Raw genomic sequence first — 15,925 nt, 5'->3', positions numbered from 1 at the left:
ATAACAGAAATTTCCAAAAAATCTATTTAAAATAATTTAATAGCTTAAAAAATAACAAAATCCAAAAAAAATTTGAATTCCTAAATTTAAAAATAAAATCCCCAGAATTCCCAAAAAGTAAAAAATAACTAAAATTTCCAAAAATAATAACAGAAACTTTAAACAAAATCAATTTCTAGTCAACTAATTACTTTAAAATTTTAATAAAAGCCTGAATTTTTGTAAAAAAATTGAATTTCAAAGATCCCCAGAATTCCCAATAAGTTCAAAATAACAAAAATTCCACAAAAAATATATATAAAGTAATTAAATGCTTAAATATATAATAAAATCTCAGAATTTTTTATAAAATTTGAATTCCCAAATTTTTAAAAAAAATCCCCAAAATTCCAGAATTCCCAAAAAGTAGAAAATAACTAGGATTTCCAAAAATAATAACATCAAATTAAAACAAAATCAATTTCTAGTCAACTAAATACTTTAAAATTTAATAAAAGCCTGAATTTTTGTGAAAAAATTGAATTTCAAAGATCCCCAGAATTCCCAAAATGGAAAAAATAACAAAAATTCTACAAAAAATATATATAAAGTAATTAAATGCTTAAATATATAATAAAATCTTAGAATTTTTTATAAAATTTGAATTCCCAAATTTTAAAAAAAAAATCCCCAAAATTCCAGAATTCCCAAAAAGTAGAAAATAACTAGGATTTCCAAAAATAATAACATCAAATTAAAACAAAATCAATTTCTAGTCAACTAAATACTTAAAAATTTAATAAAAGCCTGTATTATAGTAAATAAAAGGAGTTTAGAAGTTTAAAAATAACATCCCCAGAATTCCCAAAATGGAAAAAATAACAAAAATCCCATAAAAAAATATTTGTAAAGTAATTAAATGCTTAAATATATAATAAAATCTCAGAATTTTTTATAAAATTTGAATTCCTAAATTTAAAAATAAAATCCCCAAAATTCCCCCAAAAAAAATAACTAAAATTTCCAAAAATAATAACAGCAAATTAAAACAAAATCAATTTCAAGTCAACTAAATACTTTAAAATTTAATAAAAGTTTGAATTTTAGTAAAAAAATTGAATTTCAAAGATCCCCAGAATTCCCAAAAAGTTCAAAATAACAAAAATTCCACAAAAAATATATATAAAGTAATTAAATGCTTAAATATATAATAAAATCTCAGAATTTTTTATAAAATTTTTTTAAAAAAAAAAATCCCCAAAATTCCCCCAAAAAAACTAACCAAAATTTCCAAAAATAATAACAGCAAATTAAAACAAAATCAATTTCTAGTCAACTAAATATTTAAAAATTTAATAAAAGCCTGAATTATAGTAAATAAAGGAGTTTAGAAGTTTAAAACAAACATCCCCAGAATTCCCAAAAAGTTCAAAATAACAAAAATCCCATAAAAAAATATTTGTAAAGCAATTAAATGCTTAAATATATAATAAAATCTTAGAATTTTTTATAAAATTTGAATTCCCAAATTTTAAAAAAAAATCCCCAAAATTCCAGAATTCCCAAAAAGTAGAAAATAACTAAAATTTCCAAAAATAATAACAGCAAATTAAAACAAAATAAATTTCTTGTCAACTAAATACTTAAAAATTTAATAAAAGCCTGAATTATAGTAAATAAAAGAAGTTTAGAAGTTTAAAAAAAACATCCCCAGAATTCCCAAAATGGAAAAAATAACAAAAATCCCATAAAAAAATATTTGTAAAGTAATTAAATGCTTAAATATATAATAAAATCTTAAATTTTTTATAAAATTTTAATTCCCAAATTAAAAACTAAAATCCCCAGAATACCCAAAAAGTAAAAATAACAGAAATTTCAAAAAAAAATCTATTTAAAATAATTTAATAGCTTAAAAAATAACAAAATCAAAAAAAATTTAATTCCCAAATTTAAAAATAAAATCCCCAGAATTCCCAAAAATTAAAAAATAACTGGAATTTCCAAAAATAATAACAGAAACTTTAAATAAAATCAATTACTCTTTATCAAATTACTTTAAAATTTAATAAAAGTTTGAATTTTAGTAAAAAAAAAAGAATTTCGAAATTTAAAAAAACATCCCCGGAATTCCCAAAATGGAAAAATAACAAAAATTTCAAAAAATCAATTTGAAATAAATTAATAGCTTTAAAATTAATAAAAAACTTAAAATTCAAATTCCTAACTTTAAAAATAAAATCCCCAAAATTCCCAAAAAAGTATAAAATAACCGGGATTTCCAAAAAAAAAACAACAGAAATTTAAAAAAACTTTGAAAAGTAATTTAATAACATAAAAATTTAATAAAATCTTAGATTTTACAATAAATCTGAATTCCTAAATTAAAAAAAAAAAATACCCAAAATTTCCAAAAAGTAAAAAATATCTAAGATTTGCAATAATTATAACAGAAACTTTAAACAATAAGTTAATTGCATTAAAATCCATCAGAAACCCACATTTCCCAAAATTCAAAAAAATCTATATATTTTCTTTCCCCTGCATCTCAATTCTTTACCCTAAATCTAAATAACATTCATGTTTTCAATGTCTTACATGCTTACATGTTGTTGTTTTTATTGTTTCATTCTTTCTAATATTTATTTAAATAAAAGTGCTAATTATAATGTATTTTCGAATATACACAACAAAACGTCACTTCTAATAGTTTGATTTTGAAACAAAATCGTTCATTTCATTTATTCTTAGAATTATTATTAATCACTTTAATGTATTTGCAATTTTCTATTAATAATTAATTTTGACATTTATTGGCTCGCAAGTGTTAAGAAAAAATGTTATTAGAAATATTGTTTGTAGTTTAATGAAATCCATGCTATTTTTTTGCACCCTCTAATGCCATTTTAATTTTTATTATATTTATAGAAAATAAAATCACTGCCATACGTTTAAAATCAATTGTACATGTTCAATTAATGAAAATAAATGTTGGCGAAAATAAATCATTAATATAAATTGAAAATTGGAGGAAAAATACAGTAAAATATTTTGAAATAATGAATGACAGAAGTACGCAAACATTTCAATCTTTGATTTTTTATAATAAATCCGCATTTTAATACTAGAATTTTAGGTCAAAATTATGTTTTTAGTATAAAATAAAGTGTAAAATTACGTTTTCAGTGTAAAAACGTTTTTGGTGTAAAACTACGTTTTTGGTGTAAAACTACGTTTTTGGTGTAAAACTACGTTTATGGTATAAAACTACGTTTTTGGTGTAAAACTACGTTTTTGGTGTAAAACTACGTTTATGGTGTAAAACTACGTTTATGGTGTAAAACTACGTTTTTGGTGTAAAACTACGTTTTTGGTGTAAAACTACGTTTTTGGTGTAAAACTACGTTTTTGGTGTAAAACTACGTTTTTATTATAAAACCACGTTTTTAATATAAAACCACGTTTTTAGAATAAAACCACGTTTTTATTATAAAACCACGTTTTTAGTATAAAACCACGTTTTTAGTATAAAACCACGTTTTTAGTATAAAACCACGTTTTTAGTATAAAACCACGATTTTATTATAAAACCAAGTTTTTATTATAAAACCAAGTTTTTAGTACAAAACTAGGTTTTAGTACAAAACTAAGCTTTTAGTACAAAACTAAGTTTTTAGTACAAAACTAAGTTTTTAGTATAAAACCACGTTTTTAGTATAAAACTACGTTTTTAGTATAAAACCACGTTTTTAGTATAAAACCACGATTTTATTATAAAACCAAGTTTTTATTATAAAACCAAGTTTTTATTATAAAACCATGTTTTTAGTACAAAACTAGGTTTTAGTACAAAACTAGGTTTTTAGTACAAAACTAAGTTTTTAGTACAAAACTAAGTTTTTAGTAAAAAACTAAGTTTTTAGTACAAAATTAAGTTTTTAGTACGAAAATAAGTTTTTAGTACAAAATTAAGTTTTTAGTACAAAACTAAGTTTTTAGTACAAAACTAAGTTTTTAGTACAAAACTAAGTTTTTAGTACAAAACTAGATTTTTAGTACAAAAATAAGTTTTTAGTACAAAATAAAGGTTTTAGTATAACACTTGGTTTTTAGTATAAATTTACGTTTTTAGTATAAATTTACGTTTTTAGTACAAATTTACGTTTTTAGTACAAATTTACGTCTTTAGTACAAAACTTGGTTTTTAGTACAAATCTAGGTTTTTAGTACAAAAATACGTTTTTAGTACAAAACTACGTTTTTAGTATAAAATCACGTATTTAGTATAAAACGAAGTTTTTAGTATAAAACCACGTTTTTAGTATAAAACGAAGTTTTTAGTATAAAATCACGTTTTTAGTATAAAACCAGGTTTTTAGTATAAAACGAAGTTTTTAGTATAAAACCAGGTTTTTAGTATAAAACCAGGTTTTTAGTATAAAACCAGGTTTTTAGTATAAAACCTCGTATTTAGTATAAAACCACGTTTTTAGTATAAAACCACGTTTTTAGTATAAAACCACGTTTTTAGTATAAAACCTCGTATTTAGTATAAAACGAAGTTTTTAGTATAAAACCACGTTTTTAGTATAAAACCACGTTTTTAGTATAAAACCACGTTTTTAGTATAAAACCACGTTTTTAGTATAAAACCACGTTTTTAGTATAAAACCACGTTTTTAGTATAAAACCACGTTTTTAGTATAAAACCACGTTTTTAGTATAAAACCACGTTTTTAGTATAAAACCACGTTTTTAGTATAAAACGAAGTTTTTATTATAAAACGAAGTTTTTAGTATAAAACGAAGTTTTTAGTATAAAACGAAGTTTTTAGTATAAAATCACGTTTTTAGTATAAAACCAGGTTTTTATTATAAAATCAGGTTTTTAGTATAAAACCACGTTTTTAGTATAAAACGAAGTTTTTAGTATAAAACCACGTTTTTAGTATAAAACCACGTTTTTAGTATAAAACCACGTTTTTAGTATAAAACCACGTTTTTAATATAAAACCACGTTTCTAGTACAATACCAGGTTTTTAGCATAAAACCAGGTTTTTAGTATAAAACCAGGTTTTTAGTATAAAACTAGGTTTTTAGTATAAAACCACGTTTTTATTATAAAACCACGTTTTTAGTATAAAACCACGTTTTTAGTATAAAACCACGTTTTTAGTATAAAACCACGTTTTTAGTATAAAACCTCGTATTTAGTATAAAACCACGTTTTTAGTATAAAACCACGTTTCTAGTATAAAACCAAGATTTTAGTACAAAACTAGGTTTTGTTTCAAGTTTTAGGTTTAAATTAGTGCTGCCAGTTGTTAAAATTTGCCTGTAAACATATCACACAAATCTAATCTATTTAGTTGGTTTAAACAAATTTATTAATTACCAAATTCTTCTATATAAATCAATTAAAAATTTTACAATTCTAAACAAATAATAACAACAGCAAATGCAACTAAAACATTATTTAATAATTTTCATAATTAGAGGAAAAATTGCAAAAAAAAAAAAAAAAAAAATCGACCGACACAAATTGAGATTAACACGTTCTAAATGTAAAATCGTCTAAAATAAACAAAAAACAATAAACTTGTTTATACAAAATTTTGAAAGCGATACTAGACAGAGCTGTACAAAAAGAGAGCGTGCTAGTGTCAGACTGACAGCGGCAGTGACACATGACTGTAAATCTTAAAGTGGAAGTAATTTAAACAAATTCTGTAATGTAATGTATTCGTATTTGAATTTGAATTAAGAAAATCTATTCGAAATAGTTAGAATAATAAAATAAATGTTTTTTTTTTTAGTTGTTGTTTGTTTGCTTTAGTTTAAATAGTTGTTGGTTGTTGTTACACATGCAATGTGCCGGTCCGGGCCGGTCGGTGGCAATATTTTCACAATTTATTATTTATTTTGATTTTGTTTGTGTTTGTATAAGTGTATGTTTTTGTTGCTCTTGTTTATTTAAATAATTTGTGGGGATTTATATAGATTGTAGATATGTGATATATATCAGTATTTATGTTTTTTTTGTGCTTTTTTTGTTTGTTAAAATTCATATACTTTTCTTCAGGGTCATTGTGTGTCTGTGTTTCAGTTCTAATTTTTTCAGTTCAATTTTTTTTTTAAATAAAATTGAAAAAAATCACATATTGATCATAATATATTCATAAATCATTTATGTTAAATTCATAAAATATTGAAAATATCATATTTAAGGGTTTCAACTTTCACTCTAAACAGCTAACAAAGTTGACCCATACATATATTGGACATTTCCTTGACTATGCCTTAGTCCCCAATCTATTCCAATCTAAAACATTTTTTTTTTATAATTTCTAACAAAAAGCAACACAATTGTTTCAACAATTAAGTCCAATAGATCAATGTAAACCCCCCGAAACTTGAAAAGTAATTAAATATACCCAATAAATATCAACATTTTGAGCAAAAAAATTAATTAAAACAAACTATAGTCGTTTGGAAGCAACTACAAGCACTGACTGGCGAATCAACAGCTTTAACCAATTGATTGATGATTAAACCCCAAAGAAATTAAATGAAAATGGGCAAAACAAAATAGTGAAAAAATCACACACATAAATTAATGAATTTGCAGTGAAATGTTAAGGTTTTACAATAATTTTATTCAAACAAAAAGATAAATTTGGGAATTTGTTTTAAGATTTCAGATATTTGAAAAACTCAATATAACACTAGGTTTTTAGTACAAAACAATGGTTTTAGAACAAAAATATGTTTTTAGAACAAAAATATGTTTTTAGAACAAAAATATGTTTTTAGAACAAAAATATGTTTTTAGAACAAAACTAAGTTTTTAGTACAAAACTAAGTTTTTAGTACAAAACTAAGTTTTTAGTACAAAACTATGTTTTTAGAACAAAAATAAGTTTTTAGAACAAAAATATGTTTTTAGTACAAAACTAAGTTTTTAGTACAAAACTAAGTTTTTAGTACAAAATTAAGGTTTTAGTATAACACTTGGTTTTTAGTATAAATTTACGTTTTTAGTATAAATTTACGTTTTTAGTACAAATTTACGTCTTTAGTACAAAACTTGGTTTTTAGTACAAATCTAGGTTTTTAGTAAAAAACTAAGTTTTTAGTACAAAACTACGTTTTTAGTACGAAACTACGTTTTTAGTATAAAATAACGTTTTTAGTATAAAACCACGTTTTTAGTATAAAACGAAGTTTTTAGTATAAAACCACGTTTTTAGAATAAAACCACGTTTTTAGAATAAAACCACGTTTTTAGAATAAAACCACGTTTTTAGTACAAAACTACATTTTTATTATAAAACCACGTTTTTAGTATAAAACCAGGTTTTTAGTACAAAACTAAGTTTTTAGTACATAACTAAGGTTTTAGTATAAAGCCACGTTTTTAGTATAAAACCGTGTTTTTAGTATAAAACCACGTTATTAGTATAAAACCACGTTTTTAGTATAAAACCACGATTTTATTATAAAACCACGTTTTTATTATAAAACCACGATTTTAGAATAAAACCACGATTTTATTATAAAACCACGTTTTTATTATAAAACCAATATTTAAGTATAAAACCACGTTTTTATTATAAAACCACGTTTTTAGTATAAAACCACGATTTTATTATAAAACCATGTTTTTAGTACAAAACTAGGTATTTAGTACAAAACTAGGTTTTTAGTACAAAACTAGGTTTTTAGTACAAAACTAGGTTTTTATTATAAAACCACGTTTTTAGTATAAAACCACGTTTTTAGTATAAAACCACGTTTTTAGTATAAAACCACGTTTTTAGTATAAAGCCACGTTTTTAGTATAAAACCACGTTTTTAGTATAAAACCACGTTTTTAGTATAAAGCCACGTTTTTAGTATAAAACCACGTTTTTAGTATAAAACCACGTTTTTAGTATAAAACCACGTTTTTATTATAAAACCAAGGTTTTAGTACAAAACTAGGTTTTTAGTATAAAACCACGATTTTATTATAAAACCAAGGTTTTAGTACAAAACTAGGTTTTTAGTATAAAACCACGGTTTTAATATAAAACCACGATTTTAGTAAAAAAACAAAATCACTTTTATAACTCTTTAATGTTCTCCACCTTTTAAAGTGGTGAGTGAGTACGTGTAACCGCAACTGTATGCTCTCCTTTTAATTGCCTTCAATTAATTCTGTTTCATCGAGAACACGTTTATAAAACATACGTCAAGATGCCAGCATAAGTTAGCAGAACTTTAATTTAAACACAACACGAGTTAGATTAACATATTGCCAAATTATTTAAGGAAATAATTACAAAACTAAAAGAAGTCCATAAACATTTTGTTTAATTGTGTAGAACTCTTTCTCACATATCTCAGATCTACCACCGCCTTATAACTGTAATTTGCTGAAGACTAAACTGCTGTTTTGACAAAATGTTAATGTTTATTACTTGCTTACCTAAGCTATTAGATAAATCTTAAACAATTTTGTATAATTTTTCTTTTTACTCCTGAACAATGTTCCTTTACATGTTACAACAAGACGTAATGTGGGTTAAAAAACCTACAAACAACAAACATTTGTTAAGTCCTTAATGAATGAAAACGTATTTCATTAACTTACCACAATTGCTTTTCATGTATTTTATTTTGGGTGGTTTTTCTCAACTGTCAGCATAAATAAATGAGTTTCTTTGAAATACAATTTAAGGTATAACCCTGCTAAGTTTTATTTTTATTTTTGTACTTGTTAAGATGCCTTTTATTTCTAATTATTTGGGGATTTATAAACTTTTTCCCCCTTTTATTTAGCAACTGTTGCTTTTTATTTTGGGTTTGTGGTATTAAACTCAAATAAATAAATATTAAATAAAACACTTGAGATTTTCATTTGTAATTATTTGTCTTTTACTTTGTTTGTCATTTATTTATGTATTTACTCGTATGAGTTTTGAATTTGCTTAAGGTCCTATGTTTTTTGTTGAATCGTTCAATTACATTGAATTTTGTTGCATGTAAATTAAGCCCGTGGGCTGGTTGTCTCATGATTATTGTAGTATTTAATTCAATATAAATATAATTATTTTGATATTACAAGTTTGTTTGCTGAAAGATTTGATTTGACAACAAATTAATTGTTAGCAATTAAGTGCACTGCAAGAAAAGTTATACTAAAAAGGTTTTTAGTATAAAAAGTGGTTTTATACTAAAAACTTGGTTCTATAACAAAAACGTGGTTTTATACTAAAAACGTGGTTTTATACTAAAAACCTGGTTTTATACTAAAAACGTGGTTTTATAATAAAAACCTGGTTTTATAATAAAAACCTGGTTTTATAATAAAAACCTGGTTTTATACTAAAAACCTGGTTTTATACTAAAAACCTGGTTTTATATTAAAAACCTGGTTTTATACTAAAAACGTGGTTTTATAATAAAAACCTGGTTTTATACTAAAAACGTGGTTTTATACTAAAAACGTGGTTTTATACTAAAAACGTGGTTTTATACTAAAAACGTGGTTTTATACTAAAAACGTGGTTTTATAATAAAATCGTGGTTTTATAATAAAATCGTGGTTTTATAATAAAATCGTGGGTTTAAAATAAAATCGTAGTTTTATAATAAAAACCTGGTTTTATACTAAAAACCTGATTTTATATTAAAAACCTGGTTTTAAAAACGTGTTTTTACACTAAAAACGTGTTTTTACACTAAAAACGTGGGTTTATACTTAAAACGTTGGTTTATACTAAAAACGTTGGTTTATACTAAAAACGTTGGTTTATACTAAAAACCTGGTTTTATACTAAAAACTTAGTTTTGTACTAAAAACTTAGTTTTGTACTAAAAACTTAGTTTTGTACTAAAAAACGTGGTTTTATACTAAAATCGTGGTTTTATACTAAAAACATATTTTTGTTCTAAAAACATAGTTTTGTACTAAAAACTTAGTTTTGTACTAAAAACTTAGTTTTGTACTAAAAACTCAGTTTTGTACTAAAAACTTAGTTTTGTACTAAAAACTTAATTTTGTACTAAAAACTTAGTTTTGTACTAAAAACTTAGTTTTGTTCTAAAAACTTAGTTTTGTACTAAAAACTTAGACTAAAAAATGTAAAGTTATTTAAATAGTTTGTTCTCATTTTCCCAAGATTTGTTAAAACTTATACAATATTTGAATAAAAATATTCCTATTGTAAAATTGAAAGTTAAATTTTTATTTAATTTGTTTACGTAATTCCTTATCAGTTAAACAAATGTTGCTAATCATCGCAAGAAAACAATAAATTATTTAAAAAGAAATTTGAATGTGTTATCTGCAAAACAAATCAAATGTTTTGTTTACTTGCAACGTTTGATTGATAGATTGATTAAACCTGTTCTAATGGGTGGCATTTTTTTTCCAATTTAAAACAATTTACCGCCTTGAATAAGGGATTCTAAATAAACAAAAAAACAGCTGGGTATAAAAATCTAGTCATAACTTTTTAGTAGAATTTGTATGATTCCATGAAATTTCACACATTTACGGGTTTAGATTTTATTTAATTAACACTAAAAGTGAGTGTGGTTAGTAATTCGTACATGGACCATAATGTTTTTTTTTTTTTTTTTTTAAATTTATTGAGAGTAATAAATCTTTTAGTGTGTGATTTTTGTTTAAATGTTTGGTTTTATTATTGAGTTGTGGAAGGCATTTTGTTTGCAAACTGTCAGCCAGTTATAAATTGTATAAACAATTTAGTTGACAATTAAAGTATCAAACAGGGCAAGTGTGATTTTTTGTATTTCACTTGATATGTCATCTGTCAAAATGTCACATTAGCTGTCAGGGTTTAAATTGTTCTAAAGCTTTTCGAAATTAAGGGAGGAATTTTAATAGGCATTTAAATAAATACAGAACAAAGTTTTATAAATGAAATGAACATTTATTTATTTATTTAGAATAATTAACGAAATTTAGTTTAAAGTGTCTTTAAACTGTTTGTTGGGAGTGTATTTTATTATTTATCTTTTCTTCAAGGGAACTTGATTAGTTTTTAACAAAAATTTTATCGTACATTGTCCATCAATTCGTCATAGGTTTGAGGTTTTAGTTAAACAAAAATATTTATCATTTTTATTTATTTAAATGGTTTGGTGTATGGAAATATTTCCACAATTTTATTTCAAAATGGGAGTTTTAATTGATTTTAAAACAAAAATTTAAGCTATTTTAAACATCAATGATTTTTTTTTTTGTGAGACATTTCCCAACACATGTGGGACTTTTATTATAATTTCTTTAAAACCAAACAAAAACATAAAGAAAAATCATATAGTATATAAAATTTTTCAATGTTAAAATACATTTCATTTTTATCAAAGTCAAAGATATTATATTAATAAGAAGAAAAACTAGATATATCTGTTTAATATTATTCATTCTTATTTTTTTTTTTTGTCTTTTATTATTAGACCAAATACAAAAAAAAAATAATTTTTGTTAAATAAAATTTTGTTGTGTGATATTATTAATATTATTTATACTAAACACGCACAAAAAATGTGTGTCTGTATATTTCAAAATGTTCTTAATAAATTGTAAATATTTCTCAAGATGACACACCATTTGCATAAGCAATATTTAAATGTTAAACAGATTTTAAAAAAGAATTTAAAACAAATAAATATTTGGTCAACTAGAACAAAACAGAACAAAGTTACATAATTTTTATCAACAAAAAAGCTTTTTTAAACTAAAAAAATACAATTTTAGATGTAAAGAGCACTAAAAATGCATTTTTACACTTAAAATGCAAATTTATACTAAAAATGTAATTTTACACAAAAAACGTATTTTTACACATAAAATGTAGTTTTCCAAAAAAAATATATTTTTGCACAAAAAACTTATTTTTACACACAAAATAAGTTTTTTTAAAAAAATCTCTTATTTTTATCTAAAAAAAAATGTTTAATTTTAAAAACATTTTATAAAAACGCTGATTTACACTAAAAATTCGTTATTAAAAACTTAGTTTTATACTAAAAACCTAGTTTTATACTAAAAACCTAATTTTATACTAAAAACGTGGTTTCATACTAAAAACGTGGTTTTATACTAAAAACGTGGTTTTATACTAAAAACGTGGTTTTATACTAAAAACGTGGTTTTATACTAAAAACGTGGTTTTATACTAAAAACCTGGTTTTATAATTAAAACCTGGTTTTATAATTAAAACCTGGTTTTATAATTAAAACCTGGTTTTATAATTAAAACCTGGTTTTATAATTAAAACCTGGTTTTATAATTACAACCTGGTTTTATAATTAAAACCTGGTTTTATAATTAAAACCTGGTTTTATACTAAAAACGTGGTTTTATAATTAAAACCTGGTTTTATACTAAAAAACCTGGTTTTATACCAAAAACCTGGTTTTATACTAAAAACCTGGTTTTATACTAAAAACCTGGATTTATACTAAAAACCTGGTTTTACACTAAAAACGTGGTTTTATAATAAAAACCTAATTTTATACTAAAAATATAGTTTTATACTAAAAACCTAATTTTATACTAAAAACTTGGTTTCATACTAAAAACGTGGTTTTATACTAAAAACGTGGTTTTATACTAAAAACGTGGTTTTATACTAAAAACGTGGTTTTATACAAAAACGTGGTTTTATACTAAAAACGTGGTTTTATACTAAAAACGTGGTTTTATACTAAAAACGTTGTTTTTTTACTAAAAACGTGGTTTTATACTAAAAACGTGGTTTTATACTAAAAACGTGGTTTATACTAAAAACGTGGTTTTATACTAAAAACGTGGTTTTATACTAAAAACGTGGTTTTATACTAAAAACGTTGTTTTATACTAAAAACGTGGTTTTATACTAAAAACGTGGTTTTATACTAAAAACGTGGTTTTATACTAAAAACGTGGTTTTATACTAAAAACGTGGTTTTATACTAAAAACGTGGTTTTATACTAAAAATGTGGTTTTATACTAAAAACGTGGTTTTATACTAAAAACCTGGTTTTATACTAAAAACCTGGTTTTATACTGAAAACCTGGTTTTATACTGAAAACCTGGTTTTATACTAAAAACCTGGTTTTATACTAAAAACGTGGTTTTATACTAAAAACCTGGTTTTATACTAAAAACCTGGTTTTATACTAAAAACCTGGTTTTATACTAAAAACCGGTTTTAAAAAAACGTGGTTTTATACTAAAAACGTGGTTTTATACTAAAAACGTGGTTTTATTTTTTTTATTTTTACAATAAAAATGTTCACTAAAAACTTATTTTTACTCATTTAGTTAACTCTAAAATTACCTTTTTAATCCGAAAATATTTGTTACGTACAAAAAAATTTTAAGCTGAAAAACGCAGTTTTACACTAACAGGAAATGTTTACCATAAAATAGCCTTTTTATATCAAAATTACATTTTTTTAAATGAAAAATTTAGTTTTACACCAAAAATACACTAAAAATAAATTTGTAGTTAAAAAAACAATTTAGCATTAAAATAAATTTTTAACCGAAAAACGTATTTTTACATTAAAAACATATTTTTACTTTAAAAACATATTTTTACATTAGAAACGTATTTTTACATTAAAATTTCATTTTTATCAGAAAAACGCTGTTTTTATACCAAAATTACATTTTGCAAATAAAAATTTTACCCTAAATAAAATATTTTTTCTAGAAAAACATTGTTTTTTGTTAAAAATGCAAAAAAATCTCTATTATCCTAAAAACCAACTTATTTTTCTTTTAGAAATGTTTAATACGAAAAACGTATTTTTACATTAAAAACAAATTTTTAATTTAAAAACATATTTTTACTTTAAAAACATATTTTTACCTTAAAAAAAGTATTTTTACTTTAAAAACGTATTTTTACATTAAAAACGTATTTTTACACTAAAAATGTATTTTTACACCAAAATTTTATTTTTATCAGAAAAACGCTGTTTTACACCAAAATTACATTTTGCAAATAAAAATCAAAATTTGACCCCAAAAAAAATTTTTTTTCTAGAAAAACCTTGTTTTTTTGGACAAAAAATGCTGCCCCTTTAAAACATAAACTCTTTATTATCCTAAAAAAATTTTAATTTTTCTTAGCAAATGGTGTAAATTTATATATGTAGTATGTTTATAGATATATTCAGTGAAAAAGTATCGCCCGAACTTTAAGTGCAAATTAAATTAAAAGAAAAACAGAAATATAAAAAACAAACTTACAAACACAGGCCAAACTGCTTGCTGCTGCTGATATTTCAAGCGCACAAACTTCTCTATGATGTTTGACAATTGTTGTTGGTTCTTTTAGAGAATTTATTTTTTTTTTTTCGTATTTTTATTTAATTTTTTTTTCTTTCAGCTGCAAACTTGACCGTAATATAGAAAATGAAATTAAGATTATTTTTTTTATTAAATTTTAGACGAGGAAAAATACACTAATTTTTTAAAGACTTTTTTATATGAATTTTTGTAAAACACTAATAAAACTAGTTGACGTAGTTTATATAAATTAATTAATGTTGTATTTTTATCACTTTTTTGAAATTTGTTGTTGGGAGGAAAATTTTTATGTTGAATATTGAGAACGAAAAATATTTAAAATAAACTTATGTTTTTATCACTTTTTTTATAGTTTTTATAAGAGGAATTTTTTAAAATAAAATTGGATTTCTTGGCATTTTGTTTAGTTTTTTTTTTGGCGATTTATTTTAAAAACTTCGAAAAAGTTGTAATTTATTTGAATTTTTGTAGTTTTAAGCTTTATTGGCACTATTTGTTAATAAAAACATTATTTTGACGATTTTTTAAACATAACGAATGTTGATGTTTTAAACGATTTCTCAATATTTGTTTATTTTTATTCAAATTCTTTTAAATTTTAAGATATTTAATCTTTTGTGTTTAGAAAATAAAACTTAACGAAACTTTTTCTTAAACAAATGTAATGAAATGCTAAATTTAAAACTAGTAAATCTAACAAAAATTTCATAATTTTTAAAACTTAACGAAACATTATTTTCTAAACTAAAGATATTTAAACAGACTTTTTTTAAATTTGTTTATTATAGAGAATTTATCGTAATTTTTTAAAATTTTTAAAACTTAACGAAACTTTATTTTCTAAACTAAAAGCATTTGAATGGAACTTTATTTATATTCGTTTATTATAGAGAAATTGCTATTTAAACCAAAAAAAAATTGGAATTTTGAAAATTTTTAAAACTTAACGAAACCTTATTTTTTTAACGAAAATTATTTTAACTAAAACTTTTACTATATTCGTTAAACAGACTTAATAGGCAGCTTAATCAAGAAAGTTTTTCAAATTTTTGGACATTTTTAAAACTTAACGAAACTTTATTTTTTTAACGAAAAGTATTTAAACAGTAATTTAATTATATTCGTTTATTACACAGAAAATACAATTTAAATCAAGTGAAAATTTTATTTTTCTGCCATTTAAAAAACTTAACGAAACTTTATATTTTTAACGAAAAATATTTGAACAGTAATTTATTTATATTCGTTTATTGCAGAGAAAATACTACTTAAACCAAAAGAAAAATTTAATTTTCAGCCATTTAAAAAACTTAACGAAACTTTATTTTTTTAATGAAAATTTTATAAATAAAAACTGTTTTCATTTGCTTTTAATTTGCTTAATAGGCAACTCAAATCAAGAGAAAAATTTAATTTTTCAGCCATTTAAAAAACTTAACGAAACTTTATTTTTTTAACGAAAATTATTTTAACTAAAACTTTTACTATATTCGTTAAACAGACTTAATAGGCAGCTTAATCAAGAAAGTTTTTTAAATTTTTGGACATTTTTAAAACTTAACGAAACTTTATTTTTTTTAACGAAAAGTATTTAAACAGTAATTTAATTATATTAGTTTATT

The 15,925-nt window shown here is 22.6% G+C and overlaps 1 protein-coding gene across 2 annotated transcripts in view; it reads right to left on the bottom strand.

Annotated features, from left to right (window-relative positions):
- Adcy2 (adenylate cyclase type 2 Ac76E) overlaps positions 1 to 15,925 on the bottom strand; it is a 132,466-nt gene that overhangs the window by 115,021 nt on the left and 1,520 nt on the right. For both annotated transcript variants that reach the window (XM_065505109.1, XM_065505110.1), the window contains exon 2: positions 14,244 to 14,389. The gene's annotated coding sequence lies outside the window, so the exon portion shown is untranslated. The remainder of the gene's footprint in view (positions 1 to 14,243; positions 14,390 to 15,925) is intronic.

Source organism: Calliphora vicina, chromosome 3 (genome assembly GCF_958450345.1).
Source record: "Calliphora vicina chromosome 3, idCalVici1.1, whole genome shotgun sequence".
In the NCBI taxonomy this organism is placed as follows: Eukaryota; Metazoa; Arthropoda; class Insecta; order Diptera; family Calliphoridae; genus Calliphora; species Calliphora vicina.
This window is presented reverse-complemented; position numbering and strand designations above follow the sequence as displayed.